Genomic DNA, 24,356 nt, shown 5'->3' with positions numbered 1-24,356 from the left:
TAAAAAAAGCAAATTTGGCAACGATTGGGCGCTCATATTTCTGTCCTCTTTTTCCGAAACGATGTACACGTTCTATTGACATTTCTTTGTATATATCCATAAAAATGATGCCAATCTGATTCATGATTTCGACTGGCTGAGAAAAGCTGTCTGTCTGTCTTGTCCCGACTCCCGACGCATTCATTGCTATCAAATTTCAATGTTGAAACAATATTGCAAATGTCGGAGAGACCGATAGCAAGGTTTATACAAATATCTGCTGTTGAAAACCAAATGCTAGTCTAAAAGAAATGGGAGATAATGTCTAGATGCTTTTTATAGTGGCGATCAAGTTTATAAATTGCCTGGCTGGGCTGATGAGACAGTAGATTGCGCAGTGAGATGGAACAGAGTAAATAGGCATTTCAACGTCATAGCTTTAGCTGGTGGTAACCTGTGGAATAGACACCGGCTGGAATGCGGTTTTAACCAGTCAGCATCCAGGATTAGACCCACCCGTTGTGTAACTTTCGATAACCCCTCGGCATGAAAGGGACAAATGTAATGCTCTGATCCAGTGGAAACGTCATAACATACCTGATTACTTCTTATCCCTTGCACAAATAGCCTACAGCTGTGTCTGTCCCGAGCTCACTGGCACGGGAAACTCTGAGGGCCCAGAATATTTTATACAATGTTTCAAGTTTGCTAGCGCGAGTTTCGGGCGACCCAGTTGATAGTTGATACAATGTTTTAAGTTCATTGCAGACTTGCCCATGCGTAGCCAATGTGATTTATAGGATATTTATTTTTATCAGGATATTCTCTACCTGGAGGCTGCAATGTTTATGTGTTGGCTTTGTGTAGGCAATTTGTACATAGTTGCCAATGGCAATAAAAGTTACTTTTAGATTTGTATGATTTTCATTTAGATTTAGATAGAATGTAGATTAACCACAGACAATGATTTTGAGACACAATGACTATTATAAATTAAATGAAACTGTTCCACGAGAATGTGCATATGAAAATCATAACTGGCATGCAGATTGGTAGAAATGGTAAGATAAATTGGCATTCCTAATGGAAAAGGTTGCCGACCGCTGGTGTAGCCTATTACCGGCAACTTCAGGAGCATAAAGGTAAAGGCTGAATCTTCGAAGGCCAGCAGCAGCGGGAGGAGGGTTGGGAACAAGTTTTTTCTTCTTCTGATTAGGCTATCTTGCTATCTGGCTCCCTATTGAGTCATTTCTGTGTCTTAATTATTTAAGAAAACAACGTGCTTAAAGCATCAGACAAGTTCAGTACATATAGCCTAGTTGATTTATTGATCCAAGATGGCGTAGCAGTGCGGTCATGTATTCTGTAGTGTGCTCGTGTATATAGCCTGTTTTAGTTTTTTGTCTTTTTCGTATATATTTCTTAATCTCACTTTTCATCCTTCAACTAAATATACTTTCCTGCAACCCGCCTCACCCAATGTGGAACGGATTCTATTATTTCTTATACCTTTTATATCTAGAACTGGCAGAAACTAGCCAGCTAACTAGCTACTTGCTAGCTACTTGCTATTAGCCACCGTTAGTGGTTTTCACCATTGTCCGTGGCCTGCACTACCTACCAGCCAGCTCTAGCCTGGACAATTATCGGCCAGTCTGCACAGCGCGCTATCGACCCAGAACATATCGGATTTTCTGCCGGAATCACTGAATCACTGGACCTTTAACTCCGGATCATCGCAACTAGCTAGCTGCAACCGAATGGATGTTGTTGTTGGCTAATCACCACTGTCTCGAAGCTAGCACCAGTTAGCCTTGAGCTAGCCTCGAGCCAGGCCCATCTCCCAGCTATCTACCTCTCTGTCAACCGGACGGGACCTCCTAGTCTCGACACAGAGCCCCGCCGATCCATCACGACTGGTCTGCCGACATAATCGCCTGATGTGGTTTCAACAGGCTTCCCGTTGCGACGACCACGAAGATCCATCTGCTAGCCCCGGCCCGCTAGCACACGCAATCAACAGCCGTGCCTCCTGCTCACCTCTGCCGTAGCAGCCATCGAACTGCTTCCGGACTCACCTATTGCTGTTCACTGGACCCTATGATCACTCAGCTACACAGCTAATGCCTGCTGGACTGTTCCTTTACACGGTACCCCATCCTGTTTATCTGTTTAGCCTTCGCCATTACCAGTTGTTGTCTTAGCTCTCTCGAATAACACCTGTGATTGCTTTATGCCTCTCTCCCATGTCAATGTGCCTTGCCTATTGCTGTTTCGGTTAGTTCTTATTATACAATTTCACTGTAGAGCCCCCAGTCCCGCTCAACCTGCCTCAGATAGCTCCTTTGTCCCACCCCCCACACACGCGGAGACCAGCTCAATCGGTGCCTCCAGTGATGCTATCTCTTTCATCGTTACCCAACGCTTAGGTTTACCTCTACTGTACTCATATTCTTCCATATCCTTGTCTGTACATAATGCCCTGAATCTATTCTACCACGCCCGGAAATCTGCCCCTTTTATTCTCTGTACCCAACGCACTAGAAGACCAGTTCTTAAAGCCTTATTCTACTCCTCCTCTGTTCCTCTGGTGATGTAGAGGTTAACCCAGGCCCTGTAGCCCCCAGTATCACTCCAACTCCCCAGGCGCTATCATTTGTTGACTTCAGTAACCGTAAAAGCCTTGGTTTCTTGCATGTTAACATCAAAAGCCTCCTTCCTAAGTTTGAGTTATTCACTGCGTTATCACACTCCGCCAACCCTGAATCATGGCTTAGGAAGGCCACCAAAAACTCTGAAATGTCCATCCCCAACTACAACATTTTCCATCTAGAAAGAACTGCCAAAGGGGGCAGAGTTGCAATCTACTGTAGAGATAGCCTGCAGAGCTCCATCATACTATCCAGGTCTGTGCCCAAACAGTTTGAGCTCCTACATCTAAAAATCCACCTTTCCAGAAATAAGTCTCTCACTGTTGCCGCTTGCTACAGACCCCCCTCAGCCCCCAGCTGTGCCCTGGACACCATATGTGAATTGATTGCCCCCCATCTATCCTCAGAGTTCGTACTGCTTGGTGACCTAAACTGGGATAAGCTTAACACCCCGGCCGTCCTACAATCTAAACTAGATGCCCTCAATCTCACACAAATTATCAAGGAACCTACCTGGTACAACCCTAAATCCGTAAACATGGGCACCCTCATAGATATCATCCGGACTAATTTACCCTCTAAATACACCTCCGCTGTCTTCAACCAGGATCTCAGCGATCACTGCCTCATTGCCTGCGTCCGTAATGGGTCCGCAGTCAAACGACCACCCCTCATCACTGTCAAACGCTCCCTAAAACACTTCAGCAAGCAGGCCAGCGAGCAGGCCTTTCTAATTGAACGGGTATCCTGGATGGATATTGACCTTATTCCGTCAGTAGAGGATGCCTGGTTGTTCTTTAAAAGTGCTTTCCTCTCCATCTTAAATAAGCATTGGAAAGCTGCCACGGTCATCCCCCTCTTCAAAGGGGGTGACACTCTAGATCCAAACTGTTACAGAGCTATATCCATCCTGCCCTGCCTTTCGAAAGTATTTGAAAGCCAAGTTAACAAACAGATCACCGACCATTTCGAATCCCACCGTACCTTCTCCGCTATGCAATCTGGTTTCCGAGCTGGTCATGGGTGCACCTCAGCCAAGCTCAAAGTCCTAAATGATATTATAACCGCGATCGATAAAAGACAGTACTGTGCAGCCGTCTTCATCGACCTGGCCAATGCTTTCGACTCTGTCAATCACCGCATTCTTATTGGCAGACTAAATAGCCTTGGTTTCTCAAATGACTGCCTCGCCTGGTTCACCAACTACTTCTCAGATAGAGTTCAATGTGTCAAATCGGCGGGCCTGTTGTCTGGACCTCTGGCAGTCTCTATGGGGGTGCCACAGGGTTCAATTCTCGGGCCGACTCTATTCTCTGTTTATATCAATGATGTCGCTCTTGCTGCTGGTGACTCTCAGATCCACCTCTACGCAGACGACACCATTTTGTATACATCTGGCCCTTCATTGAACAACTGCTCTTTAACACTAGTAAAACTAAATGCATGCTCTTCAATCAAACGCTGCTTGCACCCGCCCGCCCGACTAGAATCACTACTCTCTTGGCGGGTCTGACTTAGAATACCTAGGTGTCTGGTTAGACCGTAAATTCTCCTTCCAGACTCACATTAAGCATCTCCAATCCAAAGTTACATCTAGAATCGGCTTCCTATTTCGCAACAAAGCCACCTTCACTCATGCTGCCAAACATGCCCTCGTAAAACTGACTATCCTATCGATCCTTGACTTCGGCGATGTCATTTACAAAATAGCCTCCAACACTCTACTCAGCAAATTGGATGTAGTCTATCACAGTGCCATCCGTTTTGTCACCAAAGCCCCATATACTACCCACCATTGTGACCTGTATGCTCTCGTTGGCTGGCCCTCACCACATATTCGTCGCCAATCCCACTGGCTCCAGGTAATCTATAAATCTCTGCTAGGCAAATCCCTGCCTTATTTTAGCTCATTGGTCACCATAGCAACACCCACCCGTAGTATGCGCTCCAGCAGGTATATCTCACTGGTCATCCCCAAAGCCAACACCTCCTTTGGCCGCCATTCCTTCCAGTTCTCTGCTGCTAATGACTGGAAAGAACTGCAAAAATCTCTGAAGCTGGAGACTCTTATCTCCCTCACTAACTTTAAGCATCAGTTGTCAGAGCAGCTTAACGATCACTGCACCTGTACACAGCCCATCTGTAATTAGCCCACCCAACTACCTCATCCCCATATTGTTATTTATTTTGCTCATTTGCACCCCAGTATGTCTATTTGCACATCATCTTCTACACATCTATCACTCCAGTGTTAATACTACATTTTAATTATTTTGCACTATGGCCTATTTATTGCCTTACCTCCATAACTTACTACATTTGCACACACTGTATATAGATTTTCTATTGTGTTATTGACTGTATGTTTTGTTTATCTCATGTGTAACTCTGTGTTGTTGTTGTGTTTATCGCACTGCTTTGCTTTATCTTGGCCAGGTCGCAGTTGTAAATGAGAACTTGTTCTCAACTGGCCTACCTGGTTAAATAAAGGTTTAAAAAAAACAAAAAACAACACATACTATATATGGAAAAATACACGTTTAATCATTTTGACCAATTGATTGGTCGAAAGAAAACACTACTCTTGGTCGACCAATAATTTAGAAATGCAGGAAATGAGCTTTAGATGGCCCAAAAGAATCTGAGCGAGGACCACCAGACCCACCGTCAGGTTATGTGCCCCCAACTTCTAAAACCAAAGTTGCGCCCCTGTGACAATTATTCAGGCAATGTAATGAGCTAATCCGGTTTTAGTAGCCCTCCCACTGTGTGGTTTACTTTGGATTAAAATGTTACAAATTCTTTTACGTTTGATATAGTATGATATTAAGTATTTTGAGTTCAGTCCAAGGAAATTATTTTGAGTCAAAATGTATGGCTGAATTTAATATAATTTAGATTTTGATGTATATATACTTTGGTTCAGAATTACATTTGCCAAAATAGACATGATAAAAGTACATTATATTTATAGTTAACACAATGAGTAACTGAATGGATGGGTTTCTGAATGAACGATTAAAGTAAAAGGACAGGAGTACGGATGGGGAACATGGAAAAAAAAATCATTCATAAATATCTAATCTCTCTCTCTTCGTCTCTCTCAGAGTGAAACCACACTGATGTGTTCTGTGTCATCCACAGGGGAGCACCCACAGATGTGGGTCACTCACTGTTAAAAACAGTCTGTAAAGAGGGGATAGACTCTGTGGCTGTCTGGGCATCATGTTGACAGGTCTTCCAGGCTCCCTTACTGATCAACCCCCATGTTCACTGAACCCAAGTGTGCAGCCCTGTCTCTGGGTCCCGGGGAGGCATAGCCAACTCTGGGTTCCTTTTTTGGGGGGGGGGGGTTTATTTATTCTGGGTTCCAAGGGTAGATCCTCTTTGATCATAATTTTCTGGTCGTATATCTGCTCATCTCTGGCTCCCTCCTCCCTCCCCCTTCCCTCCCACCCCCATTCTCTCTCTCTGAGGTCTTATTTTAAGTGGTCTACTCCCATGCCGCTGAGGGAAAAACATGACCTAGTCTCCATCCCACAGGGCCACATGCCTTTTTCTAATCTGGCAGGCCGGGGCGTGTCAGAAAAGCCATGAATCTGAATGTATTTATAAACATGCAAGATGCTCTCTCTCTCCTACTCTCCCACTTTCATATTTTCTGTCTCTCTCTGTCCCTCTCTCTCCCTCTCCACATCTCCACTTATCTCCTTATTAATTTCCTGCCTGGAGAAAAAGAGAGAGGTGAAGGAATAAGCATTGGGGGTGGCAGAGAGAGAGACAGTTAAGTTTTCTTCAACAGTATGTGTGTGTGTGTGTGTGTGTGTGTGTATATATATTTGCGAGAAAAAAAACATATGGGGGATTGGAAGTGATGCAGACAATTACATTGATGGAAAATACAATCTATCTGCAATATTAAAGCTGATCTACAGTGGCTTGCGAAAGTATTCACCCCCCTTGGCATTTTTCCTATTTTGTTGCCTTACAACCTGGAATGAAAATGAATTATTTGGGGGTTTGTATCATTTGATTTACACAACATGCCTACCACTTTGAAGATGCTAAATATTTTTTTGTGTGAAACAAACAAGAAATAAGACAAAAAAACAGAAATTGAGTGTGCGTAACTATTCACCCCCCCAAAGTCAATACTTTGTAGAGCCACCTTTTGCAGCAATTACAGCTTCAAGTCTCTTGGGGTATGTCTCTATAAGCTTGGTACATCTAGCCACTGGGATTTTTGCACATTCTTCAAGGCAAAACTGCTCCAGCTCCTTCAAGTTGGATGGGTTCCGCTGGTGTACAGCAATCTTTAAGTCATACCACAGATTCTCAATTGGATTGAGGTCTGGGCTTTGACTAGGCCATTCCAAGACATTTAAATGTTTCCCTTTAAACCACTCGAGTGTTGCTTTACCAGTATGCTTAGGGTCATTGTCCTGCTGGAAGGTGAACCTCTGTCCCAGTCTCAAATCTCTGGAAGACTGAAACAGGTTTCCCTCCAGAATTTCCCTGTATTTAGCGCCATCCATCATTCCTTCAATTCTGACCAGTTTCCCAGTCCCTGCCGATGAAAAACATCCCCACAGCATGATGCTGCCACCACCATGATTCACTGTGGCGATGGTGTTCTCAGGGTGATGAGAGGTGTTGGGTTTGCCCCAGACATATCGTTTTCCTTGATGGCCAAAAAGCTCAATTTTAGTCTCAAAAAGCTCAATTTCCTTCCATATGTTTGGGGAGTCTCCCACATGACTTTTGGCGAATACCAAATGTGTTTGCTTATTTCTTTCTTTAAGCAATGGCTTTTTTTCTGTCAATTTTTCCATAAAGCCCAGCTCTGTGGAGTGTACGGCTTAAAGTGGTCCTTTGGACAGATACTCCACCTCCGCTATGGAGCTTTGCAGCTCCTTCAGGGTTATCTTTGGTCTCTTTGTTGCCTCTCTGATTAATGCCCTCCTTGCCTGGTCTGTGAGTTTTGGTGGGCGGCCCTCTCTTGGCAGGTTTGTTGTGTCATATTCTTTCAATCTTTTAATAATGGATTTAATGGTGCTCCATGGGATGTTCAAAGTTTAGGATCTTTTTTTATAACGCAACCCTGATCTGTACTTCTCCACAACCTTGTCCCTGACCTGTTTGGAGAGCTCCTTGGTCTTCATGGTGCCGCTTGCTTGGTGGTGCCCCTTGCTTAGTGGTGTTGCAGACTCTGGGGCCTTTCAGAACAGGTGTGTATATATACTGAGATCATGTGACAGATCATGTGACACTTAGATTGCACACAGGTGGACTTTATTTAACTAATTATGTGACTTCTGAAGGTAATTGGTTGCACCAGATCTTATTTAGGGGCTTCATAGCAAAGGGGGTGAATACATATGCACGCACCACTTTTCCGTTATTTATTTATTATAATTTTTTGAAACAAGTTATTTTTTTCATTTCACTTCACCAATTTAGACTTTTGTGTATGTCCATTACATGAAATCCAAATAAATATCAATTTATATTACAGGTTGTAATGCAACAAAATAGGAAAAACGACAAGGGGGATGAATACTTTTGCAAGGCACTGTACCCCCTAAAATTAATTGTTTTAAAATAATAATTATTATTCCTCAGTAACTCAAGAACTCTGTAAATATGTTTCATAAAAACTCAACGGAGGAGAACAAGCAGAAAGAGAAATCCCTGAAGTGTTCTGAGAAAGAAAGCTCACAGTTATGTAAGCCATCTGTTTGATATGCAGAGACCTTTGAAATGACGGCCATTCATACTAATGTCCACGCAAACGCCCACCAAAACATACTGATACACATGAGCAAACAGGCATTCTTTGCTATTCGCCACATGCACCTGGGTGCTCCATCTGTTTGTATTACACACACACACACACACACACACACACACACACACACACACACACACACACACACACACAGAGTCCCTCTCTCTATACACCCTCAATATCCCACTGATCTGAGGCATGGGGCTCCCTATTTAGGTCAGGCAGTCCTAGGGCCCTCATTCCAGGACTGAAGGAAAATGTGCACATGAGAGCACAGGAGAGGACACGTATCTGAAGGAATAGGAACGCACACTTTACCCCCACGTTGTCATATTCTTAGTAGGAACCAACATTTGACTGTCTGGAAAATATGTGAGCCTCATCTGCTGCTGTTTGGCTCTGGTTGTGCATGATTCTCTTGGGACACACTTTACATAAGTGTACCATCATCATATCAAGGAAAATAGACCTGTGGAGCATTAACCCATCCAACTACCTCATCCCCATATTGTTATTTCTTTTGCTAATTTGCACCCCAGTATCTTTATTTGCACATCATCTTTTGCACATCTATCATTCCAGTGTTAATATGAAATTGTAACTATTTTGCACTATGGCCTATTTATTGCCTTACCTCCATAATTTACTACATTCGCACACACTGTATATATATTTTCTGTTGTATTTTTGACTTTATGTTTTGTTTACCCCATATGTAACTCTGTGTTGTTGTTTTTATCGCACTGCTTTGCTTTATCTTGGCCAGGTCACAGTTGTAAATGAGAACGTGTTCTCAACTGGCTTACCTGGTTAAATAAAGGTGAAATTAAAAAAATAAAAATAAAAAAACATCCTATGAGAGTCTGCTCTGCCAATGGCAATGTCCTGAGCCAAGGAGTCTAGACTGGACTGGGCATGCAGATGGAGGAGGAGGAGGAAAACAAGAAGAAGAGGATGACAACAACAATAAAGAAGAGGAGGAGGATTTGGCTTCATCACTCTCTTCCTCTCTCCTCTGTGAATAATTCAGGATGTCTAATGAATAACGGAGTCTCCCTTAACTGAGGCCGGCCATAACACCCTGCAAGGCTTTACAGACCCTGTGATAAATGGCTGCTGTGGTTACAGATTATGGGCTTTTCATCTATTTTATGCTGAGGTAGGCTCTCTCTCAATTATTAATCAATACACTAATATGATTAATAGGCTAATTAACTCAGTTTTTTACATTAATTAATAAACAACCTTATTAAAATTACTAAAACTGATAAGTTGATCCAATAAGCAGTTTTTCCATGATAATAATTTAGGAGTACCGTATATGAGCCAATGGGCTTAACATCTCTTAATGCAGTACACAAACACAGACAAACACACATATGGAAAGAATTAGCTGCCCCTGAGCTGCAGAGCCTAAAGACATGTTGATCAACTTATAAGAACATAAAATCAAAGGGTCTGTATGACACTTTGTAGAACAGGGGGATGGAATGCAAAAACATTTAAAGAAACACTGAGAGACAGTGTTTACATGTTTGTTTACAGTGTAGTTTGGTTTTCTCTTCATGAGGGCCATATCTTACCACAGAAAGCCCTCACTAAAAGGCTGCTCAATGTATATACAGTATCTGGGCCTGTTGAATAACGGAGAACCACTTTGTTACAAATGACTGAATGTTTTGTAACGTAGCAATCTGTCACTTTACATTGAGACACAGAAGGGGGAGACATGGGGGTTGGGGCTTTGTCCCCGATTTGACAGTTGTTCCAGGGCGGCTGGCTGACAGTAGCTAGTCGCAGTCTGGAGGACCTCCAAATTATGACACTAGTCGCCCTTTACACTTCCAAACAATGCTAGATGGGGGCCTGAGGGAGAGAATCCCCCTGCCTGCCCCTCGGCCCTAGATAATCTTTCTCCCCTCCCCAAATTCCTACCCTCTCCTGAACCCATTAGAGCTGGGTGGGACCCCGTCGGCTCAGGCCCGATCTCCTGATTACCACTACCCCCCTCGCCCCACAGCTCTGTGGGAGGAAGTGGAAGAGATGGCATCTCATCTAAGCTGGCCTTGATGGAGGGGGAGGTGCACGTATTCACTCTCTGAGCATATGGTCACATCAATCCATTAATGTGTGTATGTCTCTCTGTCCTTGTGGATGTTTATCTCCTATGTATTTGTGGGTAAAATGCTAATGATGTATTCCTGTGTGGACCTTGCCTTTCTGAGTGAGGTTTTGTCAGTGTTCCACCTTATTGGGCCTGGTCAGTGGTGCTGGGCCTGGGTCCAGTCCGGTCTGACCTCCTCACTCAGCTCAGCTAAGCGCAGCATAATGGGACTGAGAAGAGAAGTATGGAGCCGCTCCAGAGCCCTGAGGTAATTAAATGCCAGCTAAGGGCCTCTCACTGGAGTTCCCATTAAAGATCCCATTCAAGCCACAGAAGAGTGCTGAGTGTCCGTTACACTGAGGGGAAAGAGAGAAAGAAGAGAGAAGTAGACAGAGAGAAAAGCTGGCATCAAAGATGCCTAAACATGTTTCCATTCCAGAAAACAGCACCAGCGATGAAATCATTGCTCAGTGTTTCTTTTACTTCAGCTGACCATTTAATCAAAACACAAACCATTCAGTGAAGACAACGACACCTTCATGCACTCGTAGAAAAAGCAGCACATGAAATTTTACCTACCTCCCTTGAAAGACTCATCCCATGCCTGCCTGGCTAGTTCATTTGCACAGAGAGGCTGTGATTGCTATTTATTTTTTTGTGTTTGGAATCCCTATGCAGCACATGACCCTGTGACAGGGTCAGAAATACATGCTGATAATGTAGTTGTGGCCAGTAAACAATTGTAAATAAGGAAGGCAACACAAAAGGGCTTTTGGTGTTTTTTCTTGTTTCCTGGAGCTGGCTTGGAGCGCTACGCTTCGTGCTCATTTTGAACCATCTAGAGCCCTTATTCAGACAACAGCAGCCATTTAAAGAAAGAAACTGTCCAAGCAAGTTATAGATACAGTGCAATTCCTGAATTTCCATTTCTGACTGAACAGCCTTACCACTCCCACATTTCTTAGATATACTAGGCAGGGTTGGGAGTGGGACACTTTCCCGGGACAAAATGTATGCAAACTGTAGCTGTAGGTTATACAGTGCATTCGGAAAGTATTCAGACCCCACATTTTGTTACGTTACAGCCTTATTCTAAAATGGGTTAAATTAATTGTTTTCCTCGTCAATCTACACACAATACCCCATAATGACAAAGCGAAAACAGATTTTTAGACATTTTTGCAAATTTATAAAAGATAAAAAACAAATAACTTATTTACATAAGTATTCAGACCTTTTGCTATGAGACTCGAAATTGAGCTCAGGTGTATCCTGTTTCCATTGATCATCCTTGAGATGTTTCTACAACTTCATTGGAGTCCAAATGTGGTAAATTCAATTGATTGGACATGATATGGAAAGACCCACACCTGTCTATATAAGGTCCCACAGTTGAAAGTGCATGTCAGCGCAAAAACCAAGCCACGAGGTCGAAGGAATTGACCGTAGAGCGCCGAAACAGGATTGTGTACCAAAAAATGTCTGCAGCATTGAAGGTCCCCAAGAACAGAGTGGCCTCCATCATTCTTAATTGGAAGAAGTTTGGAACGACCAAGACTCTTCCTAGAGCTGGCCGCCTGGCCAAACTGAGCAATCGGGAGGGAAGGGCCTTGGTCAGGGAGGTGACCAAGAACCCGATGGTCACTCTGACAGTGCTCCAGAGTTCCTTTGTGGAGATAGGAGAAACTTCCAGAAGGACAACCATCTCTGCAGCACTCCACCAATCAGGCCTTTATGGTAGAGTGGCCAGACGGAAGCCACTCCTCAGTAAAAGGCACATGACAGCCCGCTTGGAGTTTGCCAAAAGGCACCTAAAGGACTCTCAGACCATGAGAAACAAGATTCTCTGGTTTGATGAAACCAAGATTGAACTCTTTGGCCTTAATGCCAAGAGCCACGTCTGGAGGAAACCTGGCACCATCCCTATGGTGAAGCATGGTGGAGGCAGCTTCACGCTGTGGGGATGTTTTTCAGTAGCAGGGACTGGGAGACTAGTCAGGATCGAGGGAAAGACGAACGGAGCAAAGTACAGATAGATCCTTGATGAAAACCTCCAGAGCGCTCAGGACCTCAGACTGGGGCGAAAGTTCACCTTCCAACAGGACAACAACCCTAAGCACACAGCCAAGACAATGCAGAAGTGGCTTCAGGACAATGCCCTTGAGTGGCCCAGCCAGAGCCCAGACTTGAAGCCAATCGAACATCTCTGGAGAGACCTGAAAATAGCTCTGCAGCGACGCTCCCCATCCAACCTGACAGAGCTTGAGAGCATCTGCAGAGAAGAATGGGAGAAACTCCCCAAATATAGGTGTGCCAAGCTTGTAGGGTCATACCCAAGAAGTCTCGAGGCTGTAACCGCTGCCAAATAGAGTAAAGGGTCTGAATACTTATGTAAATGTGATCTTTCATTTTTTAATTTTTATACCTTTGCTAAAATAAAAAATTAAACTGTTTTGGATTTGTCATTATGGGGAACTGTGTGTAGATTGATGAGAAAAAAAAGTACAATTTAATTAATTTTAGAATACGGCTGTAACGTGACAAAATCTTGAAAAAGTTAAGGGGTCTGAATACTTTCCGAATGCACTATATATATTGGGCCTTACAAAAGTATTCAGACCCCTTGGATTTCTTCACATTCTATTGTGTTACAAAGTGGGATGATTTTTTTTTGTCAACAATCTACACAAAATACTCTGTAATGTCAAAGCGGAAGAAAATGTGTATGTTTTTTTTCTTATTAATAAAAATTACATAAAATATAGTTGTTGCATAAGTATTCAGCTCCCATACATGTTAGAAACACATTTGGCAGCAATTACAGCTGTGAGTCTTCTTGGATAAGTTTCTAAGTGCTTTGCACACCTGGATTGTGCAGTATTTGCCTATTATTCTTTCCAAAATTCTTCAAGCTCTGCCAAGATGTTGGGGAACATGGCTAGACAGCAATTTTCAAGTCTTGCCATAGTATTTCAAGTAGATTTAAGTCAAACTTGGCCAGTTAATAACATTCACTGTCTTCTTGGTAAGCAACTCCAGTGTAGATTTGGCCTTGTGTTGTAGGTTATTGTCCTTCTGAAAGGTAAATTCCTCTCCCAGTGTCTGATGTAAAGCAGACTGAAGCAGGTTTTGCTCAAGGATTTTGCCTGTGCTTAGCCCTATCACATTTATTTTTATCCTGAAAAACTCCCCAGTGTTTGCCAATGTCAAGCATACCCATACCATGATGCAGCCACCACCATGCTTGAAAATAAGGAAGCAGTTACACAGTGATGTGTTGTGTTGGATTTGCCCCAAACATGGGGCTTTGCATTAAGGCCAAAAAGTATATTCCTTTGTCGTGCTTTTTTTTTGCAGTATTACTTTAGTGCCTTGTTGCATGTTTTGGAATATTAGTATTTTGTATATTTGTGTTCTTCTTTTCACTCTGTCATTTAAGTCATTATTGTGGAGTCACTACAGTGTTGTTGATCCAACTTTAGTTCTCTCCCATCACAGCCATTGAACGCTGTAGCTGTTTTAAAATCACCAATGGCCTCATGATAACATCCCTGAGCAGTTTCATTCCTGTCCTGCAGCTCAGTTCAGAAGGACGACTGTATCTTTGACGTGACTGGGTGGTTTAATACAGAATGCACAGCATAATTAACTAGAACATGCTTAAAGAGATATTCAATGTCAGATTTTTTTATTGTTACCAATCTACCAATCACTGCCCTTTTTTATAAGGCTTTTGAAAATCTCCCTGGTCTTTGTAGTTGAATATGTGCTTGAAATTCAATACTTGACTGGGGGACCTTACATATGTTGTGTGTAAGGGGGACAGAGGAAGGGTTAGTCATTTAAAAATCATGTCAACCCCTATTATTTCACACAGAGTGAGTCCATGTAAACTTTTTATGTGATTTGTTAAGCCACATTTTACTCCTGAACTAATTTAGGCTTGCCTAAACAAAGGAGCTGAATACTTATGTAACGACTATATTTTAGTTATTCGATTTTCTATTAATCTTTAAAAAAAAATATTAACATTTTCATCCCATTTGACATTGCAGACTATTTTGTGTATATTGTTAACAAAAAAGGAAAATTAAATCCATTTTAATCCCACTTTGTAACACAATAAAATGTGAACAAATCCAAGAGGTCTGAATACTTTTGCAAGGCACTGTATGGTTAACCTTCCTTCAACCATCTGTTTCTGTCTAATTTGTTGCTGTTAATGTGTTCCTTAATCTAACTCTAACTAATTTGTTCTAGGTACAAACAGAACGACCCTCTCCTCTCTTTCCTCTCTCACCTCTTAAACATATAAACAATGTGAGTGACCTTTGCTCTGCTGAGAGGGCTGGAGTGGCATCCACACAATGTGCTGATGATGAGACCTGATAATTACCTCCATACTCTGACGCAGGGCTAGAGGAGGACAGAGGACAGAGAGGAGTAGAGACAGCTGGAGCTCAGACATTCAAAGGAATGGACTTAAATATTTGTTGTGATGTGATTTAGGCTAGGCTACTGATTAATTGGTCCTCTGTAGCTCAATTGGTAGAGCATGGCGTAGTGGGTTCGATCCCCGGGACCACCCATACGTAAAAATGTATGCGCACATGACTGTAAGTCGCTTTGGATAAAAGCGTTTGCTAAATGGCATATTATTAATTGATAATTGGTTGAAGGGGTATACATGATTAAGCATAAAGTATCTAAATATGCTACTTTATCACATTTTTATGTTTATCGAGAAAAAACGTGTAGTCAACATCATCTTGATTGTTCCCTGAAAATGTATGTATCTGTAAATCATTCTCACCAAAACTTGAAGGGAGACAAGTCAACAGTGAACTGAAACTCTATCCTTGTTAAACACTGCCCTCCTAAGGATAGAGAGTGACACTGTGTGGAGGATGCTGTGAAGTGATAATGTGGTTTCACTGGATTTACAGGACTCTGGGGGTCTCTCTTTGGGCACAGAACATATGGGAGACATGAACCTTTTATTTTTTCTAACTTTTGCTGACCTTTTATCATTGATCTAAGTTTATATGATTATGTCATGTCAATGAGCTTCATATACTCTGTTCTGACAGTAAATGTCCATTTGAGTTTGTTTATAAAAGAACATCAATAGTGTCACCACAGAGTTAACTGCAGCCTTGAAACTGGATCCATAGGAATAATATATACTATTCTCTGAGGAGAGGAGGGCATGTGGCTGTCCTCTGACCCTATCCCTCCCTGCTCATTCCCAGAGTAGAACAACCTCACTGCATGTTGACAAAGATAAAATAGTGGAGATAAAATAATACAAGAATGAAACTGAGGGTAAGAGACACACACAGGCAACTAAACCAGATTCCCATAGGTTGTTAGCTAACCTATTTCCACAACAACGCCAATCACTAGTTACATATTCATCTATGTTTACTGTAGATGGATGCACAAGAAAGAACTCTGACATTACACACTTTTAGTGATGTTAGTGGAGTTAATCTTGTGCAACCCTAATATAAAAGAGGTACTGAAATCATGTTGATAATATATCAAAATATGTTAGTTATTAATATTCTTTGTCATTGTTTATATATTTTGTTAAGCATTGACACATATACATCAGTTGGTATCCTGGGCAGGAACAGTGGTCTGGGTGAGGCAGCTGTTATGATTTGTAATGATTGGTTTGTATAATAAACTAGCCTACTACACCCCGTTACTGAGCAAAATACTGTACATCCCTTAAATCAACTGATCCTGGACGAGGGCACCTGCCTTGTAAATTAATAAAGAGATGTTAAAAGGGGCTCCACGTCTGCCCGAGTCTCTGTCTGGGTAGACTCAGAGTGCTTTAGAGATAAAAAGAAAGGCCTCCCAAACAATTTTTTTTACTCAGGGATAGAATTGTATCCTATTTCTTTGAGTGCAGTCTGTTCAAGTATCCATCTTAACCAAGCACTGCTTGGGTTAGAAGTGGGGGGAGTTGGGGGCGGGGGGTGTCTGGGACACCAGCTCTGAATGGACATCTGAACTTCACCCATCCCACACAGAGACTCACACATCACACATGTCAATCAAACACTCAAATGAAAAATGAGACAATGTTTATGATAAATGTATTAAATATCTTCCTCTCTAGGCTATATAGTAAGACAAACATAGAGGAAGTGTAAAGGGCATGTGTGCTATACCTCCCTCTTTGGCACCAGTGCCCTTTCATCAGGAAGCACTAGTCAGCCAGACCCACACAGACATTCAATAGCAGTTCAGTGAGCGGAAACACTGGCCAATCTTTTCCTGTGATTGTACTGTCATCACAGCCCTCACTCAGAACATGCACTTTATTAACTTCATACATGTATTGCTAGATTATCAAATACAAAATGTGTATGTAAATTCACCCCAAAATGCCATTTTTTCCGAGGCATTAATTAACACTTATTTTTCTTAAAACTGCATTGTTGGTTAGCATTTCACTGTAAGGTCTACACCTGCTGTATATGGCTCATGTGACAAATAACATTTGATTTGATTGCAATGGTTTAGCGACCTCCAAAAATCATGTAATTCACTGTTCACTTGCTATTTTCACAGCTTGTCAGGCAAGACCTCAGAATAAAAGTGTGTCATGCGACACAAGTACCTTTGTGACACTTCCTCTGTTGTTGCCAGTCTCCCTCGATTCCTATGTAAAGGACATGCCATCATGAGGCCTCTGATTGTGACCCAAATTACTTCCCTGATGACACAGACAGCTTCATCAACAACGACAGGTAATATATGTTATGTGAAAAGTTGAATAACAAAAATACCCAGCTAGTAGGCTAATTCCCCAGCCAAGCAGGTACAACTAGTAGAGTCATTTTGGTTGTGAAGTGCATTAGTAAAAAGCTTTGTCCTTTCTTTAGAACAAAATACAATTTGCCACTTGGCTGTCTATTATATCACCCTGTCACAGGCCTTCCCAGTCAGCACCACCTCATAAGATTGCCTGCTGCAGTTGTTCGAGAGATGTCCCGTTTGCAGCCGAAAATGCAGCATAGAGAAGATCAGCAATGGGGCCCTCATCAGCATCATGCAGACATGCCCTCGCTGTGAAAATTCCTATGAATGGAACAGTCAGCCACATGTTGGCAAGTATCCGGCCAGCAACCTTCACCTGTCGGCAGCAACAGTTTTCACAGGCTCATCATTTGTACAAATACAGAAGGTAACCCACTTCATTACTTTGATACATTTGATAACCCAACTGTGAAACATAATTTACGTAAACTGACATTATTTGTTGCTTATATTCTACTTCTTAGATGCATATAATGTCCAGGGCATAACCTAGCCTGGTGGAACCAGCCTGATCGCTGTGTTCACCATTCTATTTCACTTCACATTTTATGATATCTGAAGTGAAATAGAAAGGTGAACAAAGCGATCAGATTGGTTCCACCAGGTTAATCATAACCACCATTGATAATGTAATCAGTGCTCTGTGTGTGTTTGTTTGTGACCAACCATTATCTTTGATGAGGGGCAAGGAGCTGATCTACGCTGCTATGCCCATCAATAGGGCTCTGGCAAAGACCTCACCTCCAGCCTCGCCTCTTGCCTGCTCACCAACGGTCTTGGATGGGGAGGACAGAATTAGGTACGTATAGTCTGACCTGTTCAAACTTCAACATAGTATATGTTTGTGTGTCAGATATCATCTATCCCTAACTGCCATTGGTAATAGAACAGTGACTGTGTGTATGTGTTCACAAATGTATGAGATGCAGAGAGACCTGGCACTCAACACATCCACTCAACACATCCACAATGAGATGATTACTAATAATACAGTACAGCACAAATGTCCAGTAATAGCAACACCCTTTTCATTCCATGTGTCGCTGATGAACTCTGCCTCAACTCTGCCTATTTCTACAGATGGACTGGAGATGCATTTTCCAGACTGAAGCCTCAGTTGTTTGATGGGGAGACCATAATTGGGTAGGTTTTATCTGACCTGTTCAAACATCAACATAGCACCTGTTTGTGTGTCAGATATTACCTATCCTAACTGCCATTGGTAATAGAACAGTCACTGCGTGTATGTGTTCACAGAAACATGTATGGAGCCAGCACATGGAGACTTGCAAGATGATGTGATGAAGTCCAGACTGACAGACGGGCTTGATACTGAGAGACCTGGCACTCTGCATAACATGTTTACTAGACACAACTTGTACTTGGATTGTCTTTTTTTATTATTGAATTGAGTGGTATCAGTCAATATCGGGAGGGAGAAACCCTGTGTATTCTGCACCAGGATCAGGGAACTCCTGTTGTATACGGGACACTGCACAGGAAGGTATGACCACTCTGACATGTTTTCCAAGGTAGCCCCATTACCAACAGACAACATGGCGATATGCATAGTATCTGTATCGCAGGGGTGTCAAACTCATTTTAGCTCAGGGGCCACATGGAGGAAAATCTATTCCCAAGTGGGCCGGACCGGAAAAATCATGGTATATATAACTTAAAAACAACAACTTCAGATTGTTTTCTTTGTTTTAATACGATCAACATACAACATAAAGCTGGAGCCTGAGGACAGTGTGTCCAAAATAGTACAAGCACAACATCACTATTAATCATAAAACACGTCAAGTTTATTTGAAAATTCTAAAGAAAAAGAACACACAAACACACAATGCCTCAATGATTAACATAACTGTTTCACAGATCACAGAACTATATCAGGGTGTCATTTCTCAGGCAGAAATGTAGATAAAAATAATGAAATCCTGTTCCCCAAACAAGTGCAAGAACCACAGAGTCAAGAATAGGTTAAATATACAAATAAAATAAAAACAATTAAAAACAATAGCACATCAACATAAAAACATATAAACATAAAGCTGGAGCCTGAGGACAGTGTCCAAAAGCACAACATCACTATTAATCATAAAACACCTCAAGTTATTTGAAAGTTCTGAGGACAAAGAACACACAAACACACAATGCCTCAGTGATTCACAGAAGTATATCACAGAACTATATGAGGGTGTCATTTCTCAGGCAGAAATGTAGATAAAAATAATGAAATCCTGTTCCCCAAACAAGTGCAAGAACCACAGAGTCAAGAATAGGTTAAATATACAAATAAAATAAAAACAATTAAAAACAATAGCACATCAACATAAAAACATATAAACATAAAGCTGGAGCCTGAGGACAGTGTCCAAAAGCACAACATCACTATTAATCATAAAACACCTCAAGTTATTTGAAAGTTCTGAGGACAAACACACAAACACACAATGCCTCAGTGATTCACAGAAGTATATCACAGATCACAGAACTATATCAGGGTGTCATTTCTCAGGCAGAAATGTAGATAAAAATAATGAAATCCTGTTCCCCAAACAAGTGCAAGAACCACAGAGTCAAGAATAGGTTAAATATACAAATAAAATAAAATCAATTAAAAACAATAGCACATCAACATAAAAACATATAAACATAAAGCTGGAGCCTGAGGACAGTGTCCAAAAGCACAACATCACTATTAATCATAAAACACCTCAAGTTATTTGAAAGTTCTGAGGACAAAGAACACACAAACACACAATGCCTCAGTGATTCACAGAAGTATATCACAGATCACAGAACTATATCAGGGTGTCATTTCTCAGGCAGAAATGTAGATAAAAATAATGAAATCCTGTTCCCCAAACAAGTGCAAGAACCACAGAGTCAAGAATAGGTTAAATATACAAATAAAATAAAATCAATTAAAAACAATAGCACATCAACATAAAAACATATAAACATAAATCTGAAAGCGTTGCTCAAACTCCCGTAACAGTCCCGTTATTTTATCTTTGAACCGCTTCATGTCTGCCACATGTTGGGTCGCGCACACATTTTTCAGACAGGGGAAGTGAGCTGCATCACCACAGGCAAGATGCGTCTCCCACAATGACAGCTTCAACTTGAAAGAACGTATGCTGTCATAATACTGCGTGACAACTTTGTTGCGCCCTTGCAGCTGTTTGTTCAAGTTATTCAGGTGCTCTGTAACATCCACCATAAATGCAAGGTCCTGCATCCATTCTGCGGAATGAAATTCTAACACTGGTTTGCCCTTTTCTTCCATGAACTGTTCAATTTCTTCTCGTAAATCAAAGAAACGCCTCAGCACAGCACCTCGGCTTAACCATCTTACCTCAGTGTGGTATGGCAGGCCATAGATGTGGTCTTTCTCTCTGAGAAGGCTGTCAAACTGACGGTGATTCAGGCTTCTGGATCGGATGAAATTAACAGTTTGGATGACCACCTTCATGACGTTATCCATCTTTAATGACTTGCAACACAAAGCCTCCTGGTGCAAAATACAGTGAAAAGTCAAAAAATCACGTCCTCCATTTGCAGATTGCACTTTCTCTCTGAACTTTGTCACAACGCCTGCTTTTTTTCCCGATCATTGAGGGCGCACCATCTGTAGCCAGGCTGACAGCGCGGGACCAGTCCACTCCGACCCTGTCCAGCGCGCCGACGAGTGCGGTAAAAATATCAGCTGCTGTCGTTGTATCTGTCATCGGCACCAACTCCACGGACTCCTCGGTGACGGTCAATGTGTCATCAACTCCGCGGATGAAAATGGCCAGTTGTGCAACATCTGTAATGTCCGTGCTTTCATCAATTGCAACCGAAAACGAAATAAATGACTTTACTTTTGCTTCAACTGGCTGTCCAAATCCACTGAAAGATCGGAAATCCTGTCTGCAACTGTGTTTCTTGTCAGGCTGATATTTGCAAAAGCCTGCCGCTTTTCAGGGCACACAATCTCCGCTGCCTTCATCATGCATGTTTTTACAAATTCACCCTCACTAAATGGTTTTGAAGCCACTGCGATTTCATTAGCAATGAGGTAGCTAGCTTTCACTGCAGCGTCACTGATGTCTCGGCTGTGAGTAAACACAGACTGCTGTTTCTTCAGACCCGCCAACAGTTAATTCACCTTCTCTCATCTCCGCTGTCCTTGAAAGTTGTCATATTTGTCGGCATGAAGACTCACATAGTGGCGACGAAGGTTATATTCTTTCAGCATAAATAGGATGACAATTTTTCTTGGAACACTCTGCACTCTGCGTCAACTTTTCTCTTTTTTGACAGAGACATATTGGGGCAATGAGGGTGCCAAAGCACATAATGTTAAAAGTAGAAGCCGTAATAAATATCGCGGGCAAAACAAAGTAGCTCATTGGCTGTACGTGCTTGACCTACTTGCTCTGCCCCGGTATAAACAGTTTGCTTGCTTAACACAATTGCTATTGCGCCATCCAGTGGACGCAATTGGAACAGCAGTTTATTTAATTGAAAAATTGCAGCGCATTTTTATACTTTACAAAATTATTATTACAAATTATTATTATTATTATTTTATTTTTTTATCATCTCGCGGGCCGGATTAAACCCGTTTGCGGGCCTGATCCGGCCCACGGGCCGGACGTTTGACACCCCTGCTGTATCGGCTGGGAATGACAATGAAAGATGAAAGGTACACATTGTTATATTAGCAGAACTATGTTTCTATGGTATTATATAAAGGGTTGTTTATTCTACATGGACCTTTAACTACATGTGAAAGTTATCAAAACACTTAGTTTAGAATATCTATGTAAATTCAGCAATTGCATTCTTCTCGTATTACTCTGTAGGCTACTGTCACGCCCTGACTCAGGGGACTCTTATTTGTTGAGTCAGGGTGTGATTTTCTATGTGGTGTATATCTATGTTTATGTTCTAGTATGTGTAGATCTATGTTGGCCGGTGTGGTTCCCAATCAGAGGCAGCTGTCACTCGTTGTCTATGATTGGGGATCATACTTAGGCAGCCTATTGGCACTCGTTAAGTTGTGGGATCTTGTTCCGTGTGAGGTTTGTTGTGTGTTACCTTTGGACGTCACGTTTCATTGGTTTATTGTTTTGTCGTTGTTTATTAAGTTTAAAATAAACATGTATGCATATCACGCTGCGCCTTGGTCTGACCCGTCTATGAACGAACGTGACAGAAGATCCCACCAAATGAGGACCAAGCAGCGTGTCCAGGAGCAGACAGCCTGGACATGGGAGGAGATCCTGGAAGGAAAGGGATCCTGGACATGGGAGGAGATTCAGGCCGGGATGGATCGCCGTCCTTGGGAGGAGACAGTGGAGGCCCGGTATAGAGAGGAGCAGCGGCAACGCAGAAGGCGCAGGCCGAGGAAGAAGCCCGAGAGACAGCCCCAAGAAAATTTTGGGGGGGGGACTAAAAGGGTGGTTGGCGGAGCCTAGTGTTAGAGCAGAGCCAACTCCCCGTACTCACGCAAGGAGGCGTGTGACTGGGCAGGCTCCATGTTATGCGGAGCTACGTACTGTGTCGTAGCTCCGCACGTCCTGTACGTCCTGTGCTAGCACCACGCACGTGCCATGCGAAGATGGGCATCCAGCCAGGACGGGGTGTGCCGGCTCAACGCTCCTGGTCTCCAGTACGCCTCCTCGGTCCCGCATATCCTGCGCCGGTTCTACGTACTGTATCGCCAGTGCGCGTGCACAGCCCTGTGCGTCCTGTGCTAATGCCTCACAAGTAGGCATCCAGCCAGGACGGGTTGTGCCAGTTCTCCGCTTCAGACCTCCAGTCCGCCTCCACAGTCCGGTACGGCCCGTTCCTGCTCCTCGCACCAAGCCAGTGGTGCGCGTCGCCAGCCCGGTCCGGCCTGTTCCTGCTCCTCGCACCAAACCAGTGGTGCGTGTCCCCAGCCCGGCCCGGCCTGTTCCTGCTCCTCGCACCAAGCCAGTGGTGCGCCTCGCCAGCCCGGCCAGGCCTGTTCCTGCTCCTCGCACCAAACCAGTGGTGCGCGTCGCCAGCCCGGGCCGGCCTGTTCCTGCTCCTCGCACCAAGCCAGTGGTGCGCCTCGCCAGCCCGGCCAGGCCTGTTCCTGCTCCTCGCACCAAACTAGTGGTGCGTGTTCCCAGCCGGGCCGGCCTGTTCCTGCTCCTCGCACCAAGCCAGTGGTGCGCATCGCCAGTCCGGCCCGGCCTGTTCCCGCTCCTCGCACCAAGCCAGTGGTGCGTGTCACCAGTCCGGCCCGGCCTGTTCCTGCTCCTCGCACCAAGACAGTGGTGCATGTTCCTAGTCCGGTTCGGCCCGTGCCTGCTCCTCGCACCAGACCAGTGGTGAGTGTGTCCAGTCCGGCACGGCCCGTGCCCGTTCCACCGGTGCCTGGTCCGGCACCAGTCAGCAGCTCCAGTCCGGGCCAGAGCAGTCCGCTCCACCGGTGCCTGATCAGCTGGTCCAAGATAAGGGACAGCTGGTGCTCATCCGAGCAGAGCAGTCCACTCCACCGGGGTCCAGTCCAGCTCGGTCAGCGGCTCCACTCCGGGCCAGAGCAGTCCGCTCCACCGGGGTCCAGTCCAGATCCGGTCAGCGGCTCCACTCCGGAGCCAGAGCAGTCCGCTCCACCGGGGTCCAGTCCAGACCCGGTCAGCTGCTCCACTCCGGACCCAGAGCAGTCCGCTCCACCAGTGCCCAGTCCGGCTCTGGTCAGCGGCTTCACTCCGGAGCCAGAGCAGTCCGCTCCACCGGTGCCCAGTCCACCTCCGGTCAGCGGCTCCAGTACGGAGCCTGAGCAGTCCGCTCCACCGGTGCCCGGTCCAGCTCCGGTCAGCGGCTCCAGTCCAGACCCAGACGTCAGCCCCTCTCCAGGTTCGGGGTCTCCCACACCAGGGTCCAGACAGGGCTTGGAGTATAGTGGGAGGAAGGAGAGGGGAAGCAGCGCGCCGAGGTCCAGACCAGACCAGGGGCGCAACAGGGA

At 43.8% G+C, this 24,356-nt stretch overlaps 1 protein-coding gene and 1 long non-coding RNA gene across 2 annotated transcripts in view; one reads left to right on the top strand and one right to left on the bottom strand.

Moving 5' to 3' along the window:
- The window catches only part of LOC121531870 (rho family-interacting cell polarization regulator 1), a 137,555-nt gene that overhangs the window by 101,048 nt on the left and 12,151 nt on the right, over positions 1–24,356 (bottom strand). The window lies entirely within an intron of this gene.
- On the top strand, positions 17,950–18,646 carry LOC121531871. Its single transcript, XR_005994205.1, has 3 exons — positions 17,950–18,158; positions 18,440–18,502; positions 18,617–18,646. It is a non-coding gene; the product is annotated as an uncharacterized LOC121531871 (long non-coding RNA).

This window comes from Coregonus clupeaformis, chromosome 19 (genome assembly GCF_020615455.1).
Source record: "Coregonus clupeaformis isolate EN_2021a chromosome 19, ASM2061545v1, whole genome shotgun sequence".
NCBI lineage: Eukaryota > Metazoa > Chordata > Actinopteri > Salmoniformes > Salmonidae > Coregonus > Coregonus clupeaformis.
This window is presented reverse-complemented; position numbering and strand designations above follow the sequence as displayed.